The 21,581-nt window shown below is 30.4% G+C and overlaps 3 long non-coding RNA genes across 5 annotated transcripts; 2 read left to right on the forward strand and 1 right to left on the reverse strand.

Annotated features, from left to right (window-relative positions):
• The first annotated feature begins 1,587 nt into the window (after positions 1-1,587).
• On the forward strand, positions 1,588-6,533 carry LOC120358480. Its single transcript, XR_005575421.1, has 2 exons — positions 1,588-2,485; positions 3,189-6,533. It is a non-coding gene; the product is annotated as an uncharacterized LOC120358480 (long non-coding RNA).
• Positions 6,534-9,873: 3,340 nt separating this feature from the next.
• On the forward strand, positions 9,874-10,808 carry LOC120358364. Its single transcript, XR_005575321.1, has 2 exons — positions 9,874-10,167; positions 10,510-10,808. It is a non-coding gene; the product is annotated as an uncharacterized LOC120358364 (long non-coding RNA).
• Positions 10,797-16,716, reverse strand: LOC113006127. 3 transcript variants are annotated; one of them, XR_005575318.1, is made up of 9 exons: positions 16,529-16,716; positions 15,889-16,019; positions 15,301-15,493; positions 14,233-15,176; positions 13,889-13,955; positions 13,642-13,810; positions 12,905-13,054; positions 11,854-12,095; positions 10,797-11,761 (listed from the first exon to the last, which is right to left on the reverse strand). It is a non-coding gene; the product is annotated as an uncharacterized LOC113006127 (long non-coding RNA). The 3 variants fall into 3 exon arrangements; XR_005575319.1 differs by having other exon boundaries at positions 11,854-12,032; positions 16,529-16,715; XR_005575317.1 differs by having other exon boundaries at positions 11,854-12,035; positions 16,529-16,715.
• Positions 16,717-21,581: the final 4,865 nt, after the last annotated feature.

A 21,581-nucleotide genomic window follows, 5' to 3' on the forward strand; every position in this document is an offset into this window, starting at 1 on the left:
AGCACGAAAGAATCTTCATAGGTAAGATAACAAATTAATAAGTACATATATTATAAATGTATTTAGTAATAGGTATATGATAGATAAATATGAAGAGCGTATCACGAGACTCTTTTACAATTGCCATATAAATAATATATTTTTGGAAAATTTTAAGCAATAATCAAAGTTGTTGGTAAATTGCGTAGTTATTTCTCAGTCTGGACGCAAAACTGAGATAGGACGCGTCTTTGTAAACGGAAAAGTTAACTTATGAAATAGTAAATAATGGAGAAGAAAGCGTTAGTCTACAAAAGAAAAAACGCAGATATTTTGAGCGACACAAACGTCAAATGCAAAGTCAGAACAACAGAATATCGGCAATTTTTATTCTATACAGGACTAACTATTTTGCTTGATTTATTTGGAAAGCGAATAAAGCATTTTTTGAAACTGCACTACGCTATACGAATTTTAGTTTCTCTTAATGAAAGGATTTTGTTTCTCTTTATTCTCTTGACGAATGAAATTGATATGGCTGAAGATATACTACGGCATTTTGTATCCGAAAGCGTTGACATATACGGCAGAAGATTTTTATCGTATAATACGCATAGTCTTTTGCATTTGGCAAACAACGCTCGTAATTTTGGACCATTAAATTATTTTTCATGTTTTCCATTTGAAAATAATATGACTTTTTTTCGAAAAATAGCATAAAAACCTTCTCAAGAATTACAACAAATATATAAAAAAATTTTAATAAAGGAAATGTAAACAATCACGGTTATCAGTGCAAATTTCTTCTACAAAAATCGCACATGCATTTAACGTGAAAAGGAATAGCACTTCGGACAGTCATCCGACTATTACTAAACAATGTTCGAAGATTAAATATCGAGGATTTACATATGATTTAAGTAAACGTAATAATTGTTGTATTCCATTTGTTAGTAACTTGTACATATTAAGAAATATACTGTATGTAAACAACACAAATACTTACCATTTGAAAGTGCAGAAATTTCAGGAAGTAGATTCTTTATATAACGTTGATGATTTAGACTCTCGAAGAATTGGAATGTTTAAATGTTCAAAGTTATCCAAAGATTCCATAATAATTCCACTCGAAGAAATAAAGTCTAAGGCTTTAAAATGCTCTTTCGGCACAACAGTGAAAAATTTTTTGAAGAAAAAATTTATGTAATAGCACAATTATTCGAGGAAGAATAGTTATTAAATTAGCACAAGATAAATTACATTAAATTCCATTAAACCTGAATTGCTGTAAAATTGTGTATTTAATTACATCATTAGTTTCTAAGTTAAGTAAAATATTTAAGTTGCTAAACAAAAATGTTAACAATAATTGATTATTTTTAAACGTCCAATAATTAATTTCATATGTTGAAATAAGTTAATTGCATAATTTAGCATTTATAGCATTTATATCATTTATGTTAATAGCTTTTTCGACTGCAGTGGGTTTTAACCCAGGTTCGTTACCATTTGTCGGGATCGTTCAATTGGAACGGACGATCGTCCATTCTAATTGAACGATTCCGGCAAACGGCAACCTGGGTTAAAAACCACTGCAGTCAAAAACGCTATAAGATTCAAATTATACATAATTCGCGCCTCGTAGCGCATAGCGCTCTAGTATAACATCATGTTTCAGTCTCGTGACAAAAAACATTTGATTCTTGAAACTCGTCGAGACAAATCTTCAGTTCACTAGATTTTCTTTCTTGTTGAGAAGTGCATACATAATCGAAATAATGAATAATGAAATTGTTGAAAACACATGTGCCTCTCAAATGGATAACATTGATCTTCCGAAAAAAAAAAATCTATTAGCAACATGTAATACAGATTGTGAATATATCAACGATATTCAACAACAACAACAATGCAGCGCTTTATTAGTAGAGCCTACTGACGTCATTCATCAAGGTATACAATTACCTTTCAACGATAGTGTTGTACAAGAAATAGGCAAGATAAATAAGAAAAGAAATGCTGCTATTGATGATGAACTATTGAATGTAAAACAAATGCGAAGAAATGATCCCAATAATTCTTTAGAGAGACAAGGTATGTAAGAGATATTAATTATTTAATAAACCTTTTTAGTGTGGCCTTAAAGAAATGTGTATATATTTTAATATCTTGTTTGTTTATCATATCATTTGCAAAGAAAAGTAGAGTTTTTTAATATAAACATTGTAATTATTGAATAGACTTTCGTGTAATAATAAACTATTATGATATTCAGTTATTTTTGTTTCAGTTATTTTATTCAGTTATTTTTGTAATTCCTCGGGCTGCTAATATATTTAATTATAATTGTAGATGAATCTGACGAATCTACAACTGATATGAAGACGATAAGAGAATCTCTACGGTATATATTTAACGAAAACGTTAAGTTATTTTTACATACAGGGTTGGGTAAACTTCCGAAAACGATCAAATATCTCGAAAAAGATCAACTATAGCAAAAAATGTAAGTAGCAAAGTCGTAGAACTTAATAAAATGTATCTAATGATGGCTAAAAATTTGTCTTTGGGTGGAGGACGAAGATCATGATGGTCAAAATTGCATTTTTTTAATGGAACTGCCTACTTTTTATTGCATATTCTTGTAGCTTATCTCTAGACCTTTCCAAAACACTATAAATAAATGTTTTTTCGTTAAGTATCGTCGTCTTGACCTTTCTTACGAACTGTCACGTTCTTATATTAAAGTTATCTTTTTAAAAGTCTGTCTTTTTATTTCGGGAGTGCACGTGTTATTGTCACAGTGAGTGTGTATGATAACGAGACGACCTTCCCGGTCGTAACAATATTTATTGGATCTATCTCTGCTAGTTTACAAGATAAAAGGGGGTGGCCACTGTAGCTGAGACACCCTGTATATCAATTCATATATCAATTTATATATCTATAAAGTTTTTGTTGTTTGAAATGATGTACCGTTACAACCAATTAATTCAAAGCATAATAATACAAATACAATACGTAATTAGTTGATTCAACCTGCCATTAACGAATCATTTATACAAAGAAATCCTATACGTGAAATAAAAATTCAAAATACAAGGCCACGTACAGATGTAAATGAAAACCTCTCTGACATCAATGCTGTAGTTGCATTTATTAAACGGCAAAACACGTATATTTTTAATCAAAACGATCAAATATTGCAGATTTTGAAAGCTGTTATACTAACAATTCTATTGAAAATACATGGAAATGTAACGAATTACCGAAATTGCCTTGCATTCTACCAATAACATTTGAAGATTTTACAAAATTAGAACAATATCTTTACAATGAAAACAATTTAGGTTTTTTGGTAAAATAAGCATTCGTAAAATTAAAAATGTAAAAATTAGAACAGCTTATAATTATAATAAAGTTTTTTCTAGGCAAATTATTTGTCAACAATTGGAAGCTGTGGAGACATTACATCAATAACAAATAACATACTTCATAGCCTTTTATCAAATCAAATTGCATCGTTGTACAGTTTTTATGGAAAGCGGAATAATAAAAGGTCCTTTGTGCTACTAAAGGTCAATAGTGTGGTGACTTCATCAGTTCTTAAGGGACTACCCGGTTTTACGAACATCAAGTACACGAATGCATTAAGGTATGGCTAAAACGCTCCACAACGCTCTGTTATAAAAAAGAAGAAGCAGTAGCACATTATTGAACGAACCTATATCTGAAGAGCATTCTCTATAATTCCACAACTGTTATCAAACTATTGTAATATTTATTGTAATATTTATGAAGAGAAATTAGAATTAAAATTTAATTGTGATTTTTTAAATAATAAGTAATAACTAATAATATTAATGTATATTATTACCTATGATAATGCTTAATGTGTCAATGATATTAAATGTATGATAGTCATGAAGAGAATGGAGCAAATGCTAAATTTCTTTAAGGGGGCATATACCATATACCTAGGAGGCCAAAAAATGGCAATTTCTTGGAATTTTTGTTGGAAACTGATGAAATTACCGAACTGTGGGTTTTTTTGAAAATATACATTTTGAAGAAACTTTATAATTTTTTTTATTAAAAAATTGCGCAAAATCGAAGATACGATGTCGCGAAGAGGCAGCCTTGAAAAAATCTCTTAAAACGGTACCAAGTGTACCTTCATCAAAAATCAATTGAAACAAAAAATGTTTAAATATATAATAATAGAAAGTTAAAATATATAATAATATCTTTGGCGCATTGTATTCAATTTCAAAAATATCATTTTTTGACAATGTGGTGGGTGTTAAAATTTAGCACTTTGCACTCCTATGTCGAATGTGACTCGACATCAGTTTTTATCTCAGGAGCTCCTTTGTTGAATCTCACTTGACATTTTTTTGCCTTATTTTTAAATTGCCCTATTTTTTAGTTGAAGTAAATTTTAAATAAAACACTTAAAAGCCTTGGGAGCTGGTGGTAACAAAATTAAAATATAATTTGGAATGCAAAAGGTTAACGTTGCGATTTTTAAGACAAAATCCATTCATTTTGTTTCCTCGCCCTCCCCCCCCCTCTAAAAAATTCATGAGGTCTAAAAAAATCCTTACAATACGCGATAGATAATTATGTGTAGAATAGTCACTAGAAATTTCAAGCAAATCGGTTCAGTGGTTGTTGAGATATTTCTGATACCAGTTTGAAAAATTTTGTTTCGAGAAAAATGCGTTTGAATATTCAACATGTGTTTTTGTTAATAAAACATAAAATTTGTTTAACTTACACAGAGTCGTCAATTCTAGGCCCATAATACAAGTTCTCTGCAGTAGATGCACATATCGTCTAAATTTTGTTGTCGGCGACATATTCGCGCTTCTTTTGTCTGTTCCTGCGTATATACCTCGACTTGCGTTATGCGGCGATCATCTTCGCGCGCAGCATATTGGTGTGCATTCGGTCCTCGAGAAATGCCCATAATGCTCATTATTCGTAATATTGAAGTTATATCATCGTTGAACATGCAAGCAGCTATGTATGCAGCAATTTCTACTGTAATAGCACCGCTGTGCGTTTTTAAAGCTATTTTCCAAATTATACTGTTAAAACTTTTATTGCTATTCTGTTGTGAGTATAGTCACCAACACAGCGCTCCAATAATGCGTCTTTGAGATATTAGACACGAAGTATTAGACACGAAACCAAAGGGACGGGCCGTGGTCAAACCATAATATCTCAACAGCGCGCGGCGCGGTGCAGCGTGCCAATATGCTATCAGTCATATGATAAAACTATAATATGTTATTTTTCGGAATTTTGACTTGAAATTTTCACCAGACATTCTCGAAAAATTGTAAAATTGTAATATGTAATACGCCGCGGGCCTGATAGTTTATTAATACATACAAGGCATTGCAGTTCTGTCCTGTTGTTTGGTTGCTAGGCAACCGATCATCAGTGAGTCGCTCTTTCCGTTTTAAAAGGACTAACACGTACAATTAATCTTTACGTTTAAATGCCCAAAAATGTATTTTAAATAAAATAATTAAAGAATCTCACAATATTAAACATTATAAATATGTAATAATCCAAAAATTGATTTTTTTGACCTTGCTAGGTATATATGCCCCCTTAAGATGCCCAAAGTTTCATATTAACATTTTTAAATACGACAATGAATTACATGATATTAATAAATATATCATGCAAACAAGAAGTATGAGATTACTGTTAACAGGCAAAGGATTAAAACAGATATTGATATTTCAGGATCTAAAATTCTTCTAGGTCTAATAAGAAAAGGAAGATATACATGTGAATCATACTTCTATTACTTCATTTATCCAACGGAGTCGAAATTAGTAAGTTGAACTCATAATGGGAGATATATCTAGCTATTATATCTGATTTAGTTGAAACAGTGCAGATAACTTCCGTAACATTAGCAAAGATGTTAGATAAGTGGAGATAAGAGGAGCGAGAGAGAAGTATGTCAGAGCAATTCATGTAACAGGCGAACTCGATGGCCGTCATTCCTGTCGAATCACTGAAGCCAACGGAAGCGAATTCTCCGGTGGCTGATGTAACATCGTGGAGACCCACTGACACGCATCAAACGATAATGCTTATCCTGAGACAGATTATGCGGAGAAATGTTTTTTCAATTTAAATTCCTGCTTTGCGACACAGGAAGTTGCAATCTTCTAAATTCGTAAGACTTCCACGAAAATAACGTCACCAAAGAAGTATCGCATACAGACACAAAACTAATTATGTGGACACAGAATTGTTGCACGTTTATTTTATGCTACTCACTGAATATTTTATATTATATTCATTAAATATTTACGTTATTTTATGCGAATTCACTAAATATGTATTATAATTTTTAAGAATAACTCTCGAGTGAAAGTGATAACCTTTACCAGTGATACATTTCCGTCTCTCAAAAGCAAACTTGTATTGAAACTAAAAACATTCAAATCACATTTAATAGTATTTAATCGCAAATTTTATGAGAAAGTAGCATTAAATAAAATTTTTTACGCTAATACTAATAAAACTAATAATACTAATAATACTAATAAATATGCGTACTAAAGTTCACCATTTTGATTCATTTACACGTTTAAAAGTTATTTAACTAAAACTGCAACAAAGTATCATTTTCTCCATATAAGCCATTTTAAGCTTTTACTAGTTTTTCTTTGCAGTTGGTTTGTAGGACCAAAATTCGGGTATTTATGATCAAAATTTTTATTATTGATTAGAGAAAGAAAGAATAAATTTTAGAAGCAATTTTTTAATTTTGATAAATTCTAGCTAATATTGTAGCTAAAACATTCTTAAATAAACAAGATAATCTTTCTTATATGTGTACACGAAACTAATTGGCAGGATACACAAGATATTAGGAGATTGTTTTATGCTACAAATTAAGAACTCACGAGGGAACCATACAAAGTTGATACATGAATTTCGTGAAAAAAATATCCGCATCTAGATCTGTTTAAACACATGTGACAGGTTTAATTTTTCGCAAGCCCATAAAAAAAATTGGAAGATTGAAAGTTAGCGCGCGCGTAGTAGGTCCACTATATTGTTGACTTTTTTTATTTTGTTGACTGAGCAGAATAGGCTGTAATGTATATAAAGCACGGATTACAGAAATTATTGTTATACATGATGTTTTATTAATGTCAACTTTGCTGTTGAATGTACGAATGTTTATGAATTACGTAGTAATTTAATAATTAATAACTATACTTTTCATGATTAAAACAACTATAATTATGTAGTTAGCACGAAAAATGACTATTAATTATAGTTAAATTATAATAATTGCATTTTTTTCTTTCACTAGACATCTCGAACGTAAGTTTACAAAACGGCGATAGCTTTATTGCTCTATTGCGTACTGACAAATGTCAAGGTTCTGTTATAAAAATATATTACTTTCCATAGTGCTTTTGTGTGTTTTATTCGCTTATGTTCGTAATCGCTGAAAGTATGAAAAATAGGAAAGCGTGTCGACTCCACTCTTTCTTTCATAGCCATTCCACTTGCACATCACGAAGACTTTGATGAGGTAGACTCTTTCGATGTCGCTTAGATATTGCGCAATCTATGAATCCGGTTCTAGTTCTGTTTGCTTTCTCACACACACACACGCTCTCTCTCTCTCTCTCTCTCCCCCTCTCTCTCTCTCACTCCCTCATTCTCCCACTCACCACCCTCACTCTCCTCTCTCTCTCTCTCTCTCTCTCTCTCTCTCTCTCTCTCTCTCTCTCTCTCTCTCTCGCTCTCTCTCTAGAAAAAGCGGCAACGGGGGGATTTTCGGGTAAATCAGTCGCTGGGGCAACTCGTGTCCGTTTCGCGGAAATCGGATACAGACACGATAAGCGACCGTTTGTACGCCGCGATTTCGAGGGAGTGAAAAAAATGCGAATCGATCGTTCGAACTCGCATAATCGCTGCGCCGCAACAAGGAAAAGGAAATTGATGAAAAAGAAAGCTTATTCGCGACGAACGTCGTTACCACTGTCGATATTACGGGAATAATGAAACTGCATTACGCTGCGACTTTATAATACAATAAACTGCAGATCTCAAAAAGAAATGCTTTTAATTCTGAATGATTGCAAACTTAAATAAATCAGGGGCTAAATTTAAAGAAAGAAAGAAATATTAGAGACTCATTCTTTTGTTTAATTTTGTATAGGCCTTAATAAATATTTTAAATAGTTGAATTTAAAAAATAATAAAATTAAAGTTTATTTATAATAGTTTATTTAAAATTTCTAATTAATTGTTAAAGATTTAATTGAAAAAATTGTGAAAATCGAATAATTTCCAATTTTAAAATTTCAGATTAAAAATTAATTTTTAACTGGTCTATTTTAAAGAATTTAATTATTTACGTAAAGTACAAATAGAATTATATATATGTAAGTCTTTAAGAATTTTCTTTTTCTTTCTCACTTTTAACTTTCTTTTCAAATTTCTACAAACACCTTCTGAAATTGTTTTATTGCATAGAAAGCCTGCGGCAGACGATGCGATTTTTCCTGCTGGATTGCTTGCGATCTACTGAATTACTAGAACTTCTGCGAGCTGTTTGGTTCATTTCTAGCAATTTACTAAATCGCAAGCAATCCAGCAGGAAAAATCGCATCATCTGCCGCCGGCTTAAAAGTGTAAGTACAAGTAAGTTCCAATTTTATTCCTAGAAATGTGCGTGTTAAAATAAAAATAAAGGACGGTTTTTTGGAAATGGTAGATCGACAATCCATTCGTGGTGAACTTTTAAGGGCCGGAAGTGAGTATATCATGTCACTTTCCAAATAATTCTTACTGTCGAGTAGCACGCCTTCGTCTCTCTGCCGTGGGATTAGCGACATTTTTTTCCATGAACATGACATGGAAACTGGAAATGAATAAGAATATACAGCATTGTGTAACTAGCTGTATATGCGTACGTATGCGTGAATACAATTTGTGTACATGTGTAGAAATCGCCGTGCGAAACAGCGACTGTTGAATCGAGAACAGTTTTGTCGCTTGTGTAACAAAGAAGTTGAAGAAACGTGATAACGATTAAACAGTATAATTAATATACCGTACTTATAATAATAAAAAGTTATTATTTATTTATTTAAGAATTAAAAAGAATAAAAAGCAATCTTAAGAATTTAAGGAGTAACGCCATTCTAGAATTTTCAAAAAATCGGTTTTCTTTTTTTTTTTTTTGCTTAAATGATACTTTAAGGTCTTAGAAATAAGGTACAAAAGATCTAAAAGCGAAGAAAGATCTCTAAGTGTCATTTTTGAAAGATTAAAGCATCGTACTTTTCGATAAGATATGAAGCGTTTGTGAAGAGATCCTTCTGAGAATAATAAAAGGATTAGTTATCTACAGTGAAGCTTATGTAAGGTTTTCTTCCTAATGAACGTGTAAAAAAAAAGGGAATGCATTGATCATGTCCAAAAACGAATGGGTACCCGCCTTTGCCACTTGAAATCCACGAAAGAACTTGGAAAAAAAAGTAAATTGACTAGGAAACTTATAAATGAATTGTCTCTTTTTTTGGATCCGTCGTAATTATGATTCAATTGTAAATATGAGACGAGAGATCTGGACAACTCTTTATCATAAATTATTCACAGACAAAAAGTCACAGAATGATAAATGCCCGCCCGGTAAAGATTCGTGGTGTAAATGGCACCAGGCGAAAACCATTAATATATTAGCTGAATTCAAGCAAAAGCCAGCTCTTTCTGATTTTGGATGCTATTAAGCCAATCTATAAAGACTTAAGCAGTGACGATCTTCTTGAACGTTGTTTAAGTAGCTACACACAAAGCAGTAATGAGAGTTTCAACTTTGATTTGGTTAATGGCTCTAAAAATAGTTTTTAGCGGTAAAGTTATCCTTGATACTGCAAGTAATATTGCTGTTTGCATACTCAATGATGGCTATTCAAAAGTTATAAAAATTATGGAAGAGTTAAGCATGACAATTGGACCGAACTGCTACAATTACTGCCTCGAGAATAACGCGCGACGCATCAAGTATTCGGTGCGCTTGCTAACAAATGCTGCAAAAGGGACTTGATTATCTCTAAAATCGACCAAGAGGGTTAAGGAGGAGGAGAACATCAATAAGGAAAGCCAATTGTATGGTGCAGATTAAAGGTAAACAAAGTTCTATCTCTGATTGTTACACAAAAACTTTAAACGCGTTTTTCTTGAAATCACTTTTTTTAAGCTTGCCGAACCCATAACTCCTATAAATCTTGACCGATTTTAACTGTAGCATTTAAAATACATTTGCCAGCGAACTACGTACGGATTTTACGTTTCGTTATAAACTTTGTTTTTTTTATAAACAATTTTCTGCAAAATTTTTAGTCAAAAAAGTAAACTTTTTCTTCAAACTTGTGTCATTTATACAAAAAAAATTATCTTTTAATTTCCGTACGTAGTTCGCTAGCTAATAACATAAAGAACTAAAAAAAATTTGGTTCTTTGTTCTAGAGCAAAAATTGGAGCAGATTTTGGTTTGGCAGTGAGGCACCTTCCGAAACGTGTGGTCAAGTTTTTTCACCGCCATTTTGTAATAAAACTACACAACAAAAATTTTTTTAATACTTTGAAATATGTAGAATAAGGTACTTAAAAAAGATTTTGCTTTACTGTTTTCGTTTTCCTGTAAAAAATGATCAAAAATAGGCCTTTTTTGGAGGCTCTAGAGTGGCGTTACTCCTTAACATATCTGAGTTAAAGTCTATGTAAAAATTATAATTTAGCATTGAAAAATTTAATTTAGTGCTTCACATTCTCAATTATTTTTATAATCAATTTCCAAGCGGTACACAGCATGGACATAGCAAAATGTTTCTGCGTCTTTTCTTTCAAAGTACAGTGAAGCCTCTCATATCTGAAATAATAGAGAGACAAAATTGTTTGAATAAGAAAATTTCCGAATAATAGAATAAATACACTTTTATATTAAATATTATTTATTTAAACAAAAACTTAAATTTTTAACAAAAAGTATTTCATATATTCAAATAAACTTAAATTCTTTACATTACTAACTCTTGTTTAATTTAGAGCTGTATTATGATCGTAAAAACAATTTGGCGACGGAGTCTATTGAATTTGAGGAAACTATATGAAATCACACAAACAAATATAAGCATTAAGATCTAGCTACCATCGTTGAAGGCATTCGTTTATATATATATATATATATATATATATATATATATTTGTGAGAGCCAGTGATTCGATGTTTAATTAGATCAAACTACGTTTTAATTCATTACACTTTTTTCCATGTAAGTATAAAGTAATGAAATTTCAAACTTGAGTTAGCTTTTTATTTACTTTCTTAAGTGACTGAATTTTTAAGTAATTACATTAACATAATCTCCTATTTGTAATTAAATTTATCACTCTTTTGATATTCGCTATCAATTATCTCTGTGCAATTACATTTCAGATTAAAATTATTATCACCATCAACGTCACATCCGTAAAAGTTTTAAACCTCCAATGAGACCAAAGTCATTGACCTCTCGTGCGATGCAGACCGAACAGGAAAGTGGTTGGCTTAAGCGGTCAAGCGATCGCTTCGTCGACGACATCGTTAATCATCCCGATGTCGTCGATAATGACGCAGCGAGAGGAAACAATAGAGCAAAGAGATTGCGATTACATAGATATATTTACACCGGTAGGAACATAATAGTTATTATTACTCGGATGTAGACCACATGCTGTCCTGGATATGAATCAGGCTCTTATGACCGTTTTCCTTCCACGCTGGTACACTCCGTCGATTCGTAGATCGCAAGATGAATCAACAATAATTACCCACGGCTTTCCCGGGGACGAGATGTGTAGGCAGATTCTCGCATGATGTGACGGGTTCCTCTATTTATAATTGTCGACCGCAATATATCTTGCGTGAAATAACATAGACCTATTTCACAAAACTCACAAGTATCTTCCTGGTATATTGTTTGGTAGCATTGGCGAATTTATGTATTTTTCTGCTGGTATCAGAACGCGAATAACATGCCATTAATTTTACTGATATCGATGGACCGTTTTGCCTTTATAGATTAAAGATAAGATTATAAATCGCTGAGTTAAATACGGAATAAGCCGTAATACGTGTCAATACGTTTTTAGTCTTATATTTTTCTGATACTACACTGTTAAAAATTTCTGCCGTAAATTTAATGAAAAGTACTGGAAGCAATAGTCAATCACGCACATTATAAAAGCATTTTAATGTTGTCAATGAAAATTAAGTTACGTAACAAAAATTTAATGTAACATGAATTAAATTTCATGCATATTAATGTACAAATACAATAATGTAAAAACTAAAAATTCAGCTCATGTTACTGAAATTTAATGTGCGTTGAATGAAAGGTAATGTTTATTGGCATAAAGTGTAATGTTCATTGTACATAAAGTTTAATGTTTATTGTGTATGAAATTTAATGTTCATTGTGCATGAAGTTTGTTGTTCATTGTGCATGAAGTTTAATGTTTACTGTACATAAAGTTTAATGTGTACTGTGCATAAAGTTTAATGTTCATTGTAGATGAAGTTTAATGTTCATTGTGCATAAAGTTTAATGTTCATTATGCATGAAGTTTAATGTTCATTGTGCCATTAAATTTTAGTTACGTAATTTAATTTTTATTGACAACATTAAAATGCTTTTAATGTACGTGATTGATTTTTGCTTCCAGTACTTTTCATTAAATCTAATGCAGAAATTTTTAACAATGTATAATTAAATTTCTATTTGTATTATTAAAATGAATTACAAACTGTCTTTATTATCCAATATAACAATATCATTACGTATTTCTAATAGTGTATATCACATTATATAAGTATATTTACCATAAGTATCACTGGGTTAAATTGAATTGGTCAGAAAAAGCCGAAAGTTCTTTGGCAAGTTTAAATACTCGCACATCAAATGATTTATTATATCGACGAGCTTTTGATGCACTTTTTGCTCCTCTTTGTGGATTTATTTGTAAAAAAATTCTGAAAACAGTAAATATTTAAATTAAATAAATTAAAAATTCTTATATTTATTAACATTTTTAATATATATAAGGTAACTGTACCTCATATGACCTATCTAAGCTTTTTTTTAATTTTTTGCTGAATCCAAAATTAAAAACTGATGGCCAATTCAAAGGCAGATTCAAAGTAGAAAATATTTATGAACATTAATTTAAAATATGAGACAGTTTTAAATATTTACGTGGCCGCAATGCATAAAGATTTTTAGAAAGTGTCATTTAGGTCGTATTAGATACATAAGTTACTTAATTGTTCTAACTAGTCTAATAATATTATTTCGTTTTCACAAAAAGTGTTAGAAAGATGGATAATAAAAAGAAACAATAAAAAAATGTGATTTTATTATCAACAACAAAATACTAAAATCGAGTTGTCAACTGTTGCAAACACGTTGACAGCCTGTACAACACAGCGTTATTTGTTCAATTCATCATATAACCAAGAAACTTATAGAAATAACAAGTAGGCCATATTGAGTATTAAGCTATATAGGATATACTTACGTTATATACATTTATATAGAAATTATAATAAATCGTAGTTACCTTTGTATAAATTCTAGAGATTTTTCAATTTTAGGTGAATAGCAAAATCCATAAACGTAGTATGCGAGAAAAGTTATCAAGATTCCTTCCAGAGAATTCGTGGAAGTAATTGAAACTTTTTTATTAATAATGACAGTACATTTTGCATTCTCGTCGTATAATGATTTTCCTGCAAAGTACAATTCAAAATTATGATTAAAGGTGTAAAGTAAAGCATTTATTGTTTAAAGGCTTTTAATAAAAATACCTCTGATGATAAGCACAGGATACTCAGTGTCAGCAGCATTTATTACATCAGCATCATCAACGTCATTCTAAAATATAAAAATATAATAACAGAGAAATATTCGACCGGTAAAAACACAAACAAGAACGCCTTTGTCTTCAACAGTCGTAGCTAGATCTTAGTGCTTAAATTTATTTAAGAAACAACTCACTATAATTTAGTAATTAAAAAAAAATTTTTTTAATATTATTTTTTAAATATATTATTTTACTTTTAAAATATATTAATTTTACTCTACTTCATTATTTTTTTTTATGTACATTTCAAAATTTTATTGAGCTTTTTTATTAATGACTTATACTTACTCCAATTATTTTAAAAAGAAAATTTTCCTTTTCATTGAAATAAAAGATTAATAATCGGAAAATCACTAATAGTTTTGGTATTTTATCCTTCCTTATTTGAACAGCTGTTTTGCAGTCGTTTATAATCTCATTTATTTCATTTGCTTTTTTTTCTGTGAATGTTTGAAATATTGCCGTATGGATTTCGTCTTGTTACTAAGTGAATTTGTCCAGACTTGAACAACATTTTTTCCTAATAATCGAGAACAGTGTTGGAAGAAACAATCGGTTTCTTGTAAGAAAGGCCACTCAGCAGCTATTATCTCTAAATTTCTGTTTTTATCATTTAATACGGCACGAAGAGTTGGATACGTTTCTTCCATTAATTTTAAAACTTGTGGATTTATTTCGTGAAGGGCGAAAAGTTCTAATAAAGTACGTCGTTTATTTTCACTTTCAGCATTTTCATATAATAGAATAGGTGCATACTCAACGCAGCCATACTCGTCTTGACGTCGTGATGTAGCTTGCTGCTGACGTTCTTCTTGCTCCGCATCGTCACTGTCATAATTCGTAGCTTTCGAAAACGATTTACGTTTTTTTGAATTAATCTTATAAAGACAGGCGTTATAAATTTCAAGCCGTACGGTTTCTAAGCCACTTCCCCACATTTCATCGTTACCAATTGTATCAGCAAAAGTTTTCGGATAAGTATTGCAGAGAATTGTCGCAATTTCATGTGCTTTACTTCTTGTCGTGTTTTCGAGAGTATCAATCATATATTCTACGATGAATAACTGCTTTTCTGTCTGAAAAACACAGTTTATCTCCTCTTACGCAAGCAGCAACTATTCTTTCCGATAATTTACTCCATACTCCGTCTTCTAGATTTATTGATTTTACTTTTGTACTTGATCTATTTGATGAACTTAATGCTTCAGAACATGTACTGATAGAACTAGAATCTGAAATGAATAAAAAAAAAAACACTTGAGTGTATACAGGAAAAGGTGGGATAAAACAAGGTAGTTAAGGTTTGATGATAAATAAAAACCAAGTTTTTAATGAAAAAAGTAATGAAATGTATACCTGAAATGTCATTTCTCTGCATTGTCGAACTAGATTCATTTAAAACAATTTGGTTATCTTCATTTTTTTTATCATAGTCCGAAGACATGTTTATACCTAAAATCGTTAAAACAATCATATCTTTAGATTGTTCTGCATATTCCAGTAGCACATCATTATCATCTATCTCTGTTCCATCGTTTTGTAAAAGTAACTACAAAAAAATTCAATTACATTATATTCTTATAATGAGTAGGTTGATAAACGTAACTCATTTTTTGTAAATAATACACATGTAACGTTTTCTTTGGGAGGGGGGGGGGAGTTCTGATTACTTATATAAAAAATTACTTTACAGATTACTTATACAAAAAAGCAAACAATTTTTATTTGTAAATCCATCGATTTCTAATAAAGGTACAACTACCTATACTATTCGTAAAAACGTTTTTCACATAAAAAAAAGATTTTAAAATTTTTACTAATTTGAATGTATTTACGTTGCACTAGTCTAAAAATAATAAAGTAAACAACACACAAAAATTGAATAGTAACTATAATCTTAGTTGAAAAAATACATTATAAATAATGATAAAAACTTATAATTACCTTGTAAGTATTGTCTTCAGGAAGTTTTAATTTTTTTATTGCAATTTCAATTATTTCGGATATACTATTTGCTTTTATCATGATTCTTTTGTGATTAGGTGATTCTACTTTGAATAATGGCATTTTGCGATCTGAAAAATAGAAAGAATCTGAGCACAAAGATTGTCGTAACATTTACGACGAGAGGAATAGCCATGCGTTTTGATGCACAAAAATATGTAAACAAACTATGGATCTCGAGCGTTAGCATCTAGGTGAGGAAAGCCGATTCAAACATGTTCGTACAAACGCCATTACGACTGATATTTTCACTATTAAATATAGCATCTTTATAAAATATTCTGTACTTTTAATGTTAAAATATGATGTATAAAATTATAATGTATAAGACGTAATTTTTTATGTTTTCATTATCTGACGTAATTTTAACTAGCACCATCGGATTCCTCAACAACTAATATAAGAAATAATATTCGTTTTACTTTCTACGAATAAAGTAAAAACGGTTCTTTTCATCACACTCTTTTTTTTAGATATTTTAACAAAATCGTACTTTCCGTATAATCAACTAGAATTATAACCGAAAAACCCGAAAATCGCAATTTCTAAACGTGTAAAAAAAAAGTATACAAATACTTACCGTTGTATCCTTCGATTGACAGCAATAGGTCGTAAAAAGTAGTCTCAAATGTTTATACAAAAATCGTTGAAAGGTTGTCTCACTTTGTCAAGGTAGTTCTCACTGGAAGTTTCACACTTACTGTGTCACTCACACCGACAGAATGTATGGACACGCACAAGCGCGAGTGTTTTGTCCGCGCTACCTACAGGCATACTAGCAGGGCTTCCAACTTCCAAGTCCGAGAGTGTAGTCAGGCGGAAGTCAGGTGGTGGGGATGAAAGCCATGGCTCACGCCGCACAGTGGAGCGAATAATGTAAATTCGCGGACATACATAACTTAAATTTTTTTTTTAATTTTAAACATTTTATTATTAAAACTATTTTGTAGAATAATTACACTTTCATTTCTGTATTAGAATTGACATTAAGAAAAACAGATAAATAAATAAAATTCATTAAAATAGATCGCTCAATCATTTTGTTGATTTGGTCAAGATGCGCTATCTGAATCAATTATAAAATACTTACGTAAATACGTTTAGTTTGCAAATTTGGTTATACCGTCAAATCATATACCACTATACTACATAATTTCCCTATATTGTTTATAAAAAATGCATATTTTCTCGTTCTTATATTGTACTCTTCTTTATTGAGAATTTTACTCAATAAGTACGATATTTAACAGAAGTTTTAAAAAAATGCCTGGGTTTGCCCGTTCTGATCCATACATTTTATGAAAGTATAATTTCAAAACTATTCATACGTGATAAAATCAAATGCATCTAGGTGCTCATTTACAAGAAATTTATGAAAATATTCATTTACGTATCATGGCACAAGGTACTTCAAGGTATATGTTTAAAAAAATCTGTTTCATGTTTTGTATACTAATGAAAAACATGTTCAATTTCTTTCAATATGAAAGATATATGCTTGGATTTTGTTATTTACAAAAGAATAAATGGAATTGTATACGAAAATATTTCTCTCTTTTTATTTCTACTAGATATCACAGGCGCGCGCTTCGCTTTTTATTACACCATGTGCAATTAATATTAATCCTTGTAATATTACTATTAACTTTTCGATACATACAACTGTCAAAATATGTGATGACAGCTGCTCATAAAGTAAGTGCAGCAACAGAATCAATCGGTATCGCGAAAAAGGGGCAACAATAAATTCGATTATCGATTTAACACGGCCTTTTTATAATAGGAAAAACTCTGGAAAAATAATCTGGTTGTATTAATTGGAAATTTGGTAGATTCAGTAAGAACTACAAATCGGATAGATTATAATTACATTTATCTATTCTATCTGAGACAGAAATTCAGTTACGATAATCAAAATTGTGATTGGTGTGAAGAGAATGCATTTTATTCGTATTTCTTGTTGATTTAACCAAAACATTTTTCTCAGTGTTATACAAATTAATTGAATTAAAACTATTTTACTAAGAAAGAAAAAAGATACGAATTATTACAAGTTTCAGTATTAATAAGACCAAAAATAAGTAAAATTTATTTTGCTCGTATATTTTTTCAAAATGTTAATACTTCAATAATAATATATAGCGTATCCTATTTAAGTAGCTTATCTTGAATATCTTGTAAATGACGCATTGTCGTGGCAAATGTTTCAGACAAAAATTGTATGGTCTGAAGGGAGACAAATAATGATAAAATCAATTCAATATAAAAAAATCGATTTTTAAAGTCACATAAAGGTTATCTTCATCTTTTTTAAATAAAATTGTATAATTATTTTACATAATATGATTTTTCGACAATTATTCTATAATATAAATAGTAAAGCGGAATTTTTAAAAACTAATAGTTTACGAGGTATTTTATATTTTATTTTAGCATATTTTAACATAAAATATCAAATATTTTGTAAACTATTCATTTTTTTGTTATTGTATTTTTGATAATTGTACTTAAATATTTTATACACAGAATAATAAGTTGAATCAATTAGTTTAAAGAAAACAAACGGCTTTTTAAAAAATTATGCTATTTGCAGTATACAACTACGTATCTTTTTTAAAAAAATTCTGTTTAAGTCATACGATCCTAATTTCTGTATGTGAAAAATTTCAGACATTTTTATTGTAGTTTTCGTGATAATTTTTACATTTGACTTTTTCTTGTTATTAATTACTATCTATTATATTTGAATTTCTTATTCATATTTATTAGCATTATTTATATCTTAATATTATTAGTAACTTTATTTCACGTGTTAGTAACTTTATTTCACATCACATGTTGGTAATTTTATTCTGCATGATTATCACAGGCTCACAGCGCATAGTATTTTGTTCAATTTGTCCATCCGTTTGTTTTCTGTTCCTGAACTCCCTGAATTAGTGTACACTTAAAGTGAAATAGGTATATGTTTGAAAGTTAGCGAAAGCAAGAAGGAACGTTCCAGTTCAGTTTAGTGCAGGAATAGAAAACAAGCCTCATGTATCGTCTTTTGTTTTTTCACGAGAGTTGGGCTGTTCGGCAGTTAGTTTTTTCAATGTTTCGACGCGACGCGCAACAACAAGTCGCTGCGCTGCAGCGCGCTGTAACGTTATAATTCTTGTGTACATCTCTAGAAGTTTCTCTTTCTCTTTTTATCTCTGTTTTTTTCTTATCAATTTATTTCTTACGTTCTTTCATTTACTATTATTGTTTCTTTTCATAAAATATTATAATGAATTCTATCGAATATTCAGAATTATTTTCCATCCTGCGAACTCATGGTGAAAATTTAAAGGACTATAGAACTCTTTTAAAACATATATTAATGAAAAAGGAATTTAATTTTTCTGCAAATGCTGAGACACATTTATCTGAGCCATTAAGAAAATTTTCATTTCATTTATACGAACGATGGTGTAAATCAAATCGTATATATGCAAATTTTACAAAACGAAACGAAATTTGGTTACGAACAGTATTTAGATTCCCAGAAGAAGCTTTGATTACAATTTCGGCAGAAACAGAGCCAATCCAACAATTAGCATCAGAAAATATAAAACAAGGACAAGACGGTTCTTCATCTAAACGAAAATCATTTTTGATTTTATCAGATAGACAAAAAAGAAGGCGTACCGAATTACTGAGAGCTGAAAACACTATAGATGAACTAGCATTCGCTCTAAAAGTGAAAATGCAAACTTCAGGCAATGTAGATGGTGCAGCAATTTTATCTTTTCTAATTGAACATCCCGAACAAACATCAAGACTCAGAGCTTTCTGTGAAGGTAAAAAACATGAAGTGAAATTGTACTCCAAAGAAGAAGCTTTAGCATTAATGTTGAATTTGGGATTATCAAAATCAAAATATGAAGTGTTACGAAAAATGTCTATTGAACAAGACATTAATCCCTATCCTTCATATTATCAAATTCAATTGGCAAAAAAAGATTGTTATCCCTCAAAAGATGCAATTACAATTTCAGATACTTATGCATCAATAAGTTTACAAGCTCTTCTTGATCTGACTACTTATAGATTACTTCAAACATGTAATATTGAAACACATTCTGAAATTCAGAATTTGAAATTAATATCTAAATGGGGATTTGATGGAGCGAGCTGCCAAAGCCTTTACAAACAAGCATTTGCAGATCTTCCGAATGATTGCGACAAACCAAGGGATGATTCAATTTTCACAACGTGCTTAGTTCCTCTGAAATTGGTCAATGATTCAATTACTATTTGGGAAAATTTGAAAACTTCTTCAACAAAATATTGTCGACCAGTTAAGTTCGAATTTATAAAGGAAAATGATGAAATCATTCGTAGAGAAAATCAAAGGATGTCAACCGAAATAGAAGCTTTGATTACAACGTATTATAAGGACAATGTTTCTGTAGAACATCAACTGTTATTTACTATGGTGGATAGAAAAGTTTGTTCATCACTAACAGAATCATCATCCATGAAATGTTTCATATGCGGAGTAAAACCTAAGGATATGAACAATTTTAATCTTGTTTGTAAAAAGGATGTAAAGGTAGAACACTACAAATTTGGATTATCAAGTCTTCATGGATGGATTAGATGCATGGAATTTTTGTTACATGTATCTTATAATCTCGAAATAAAAAAATGGTCAATCCGAGATCTGCAGGAGAAGCTTCGTAAGGAAGAACGTAAAAAGACAATTCAAAGAGAATTTAGACAAAAATTAGGACTATTAATTGATGTAGTTAAGCAAGGAGTCGGCAGCACAAATGATGGCAATACTGCTAGAAAATTTTTTGAAAAACCTTCAGTAACAGCAGAGATTACCGGATTGGATGAACAAATAATACGAAAATTCGCAGTCCTTTTACAAGCTATCGCATCAGGTCGACAAATTGATCCACAAAAATTTGATCATTACGCTAAAAATTTAGCGAAACTTGTTATTGATAAATATGGATGGTACTATATGCCAGCTACTGTCTATAAGATTCTATTCCATGGTGCAGAAATTATAAAATATATGCGATTACACCAATAGGACAGCTCTCCGAAGAAGTTATTGAAGCTAGACATAAAGAGTTTAGGAAATATCGTCTTGAAAACAGTAGAAAAATGAGTAGAAAAGTGACAAACGAAGATTTATTACATCATTTATTAATATCATCTGATCCAGTCATATCTAGCTTAAGACCCGATTTCAAAAAATCAAAAGAGCGAAAAATGTTTCCAGAAGTAGAAGAATTATTTATTCAAAGAGAAGAAAATTTAGACAGCGAGAAGACTGTTATAGTTCTGCAGAAAATTTTGGGTCTGAAACTTTCGATTCGTAAGTTTGAATTAATAATTTCATTTTAATTCATATATTACTTATTAATCATTTGTTATGTATGTGTATATATATATATATATATACATATATATAAATGATTTTTTGTTAATAAATACAGATAAGATACAAAATAAAAATAAAAATAAAAAATACTAAAAAATATGAAATATAAAATAAAAAATACAAAAAAATATAAAATATAAAATAAAGAAAAACAAAATGGAACTAATTCCTGCTACGTCCTTTCCCGTAGGGGTCTGGAGTCGTTTCG

This window comes from Solenopsis invicta, chromosome 8 (genome assembly GCF_016802725.1).
Source record: "Solenopsis invicta isolate M01_SB chromosome 8, UNIL_Sinv_3.0, whole genome shotgun sequence".
In the NCBI taxonomy this organism is placed as follows: domain Eukaryota; kingdom Metazoa; phylum Arthropoda; class Insecta; order Hymenoptera; family Formicidae; genus Solenopsis; species Solenopsis invicta.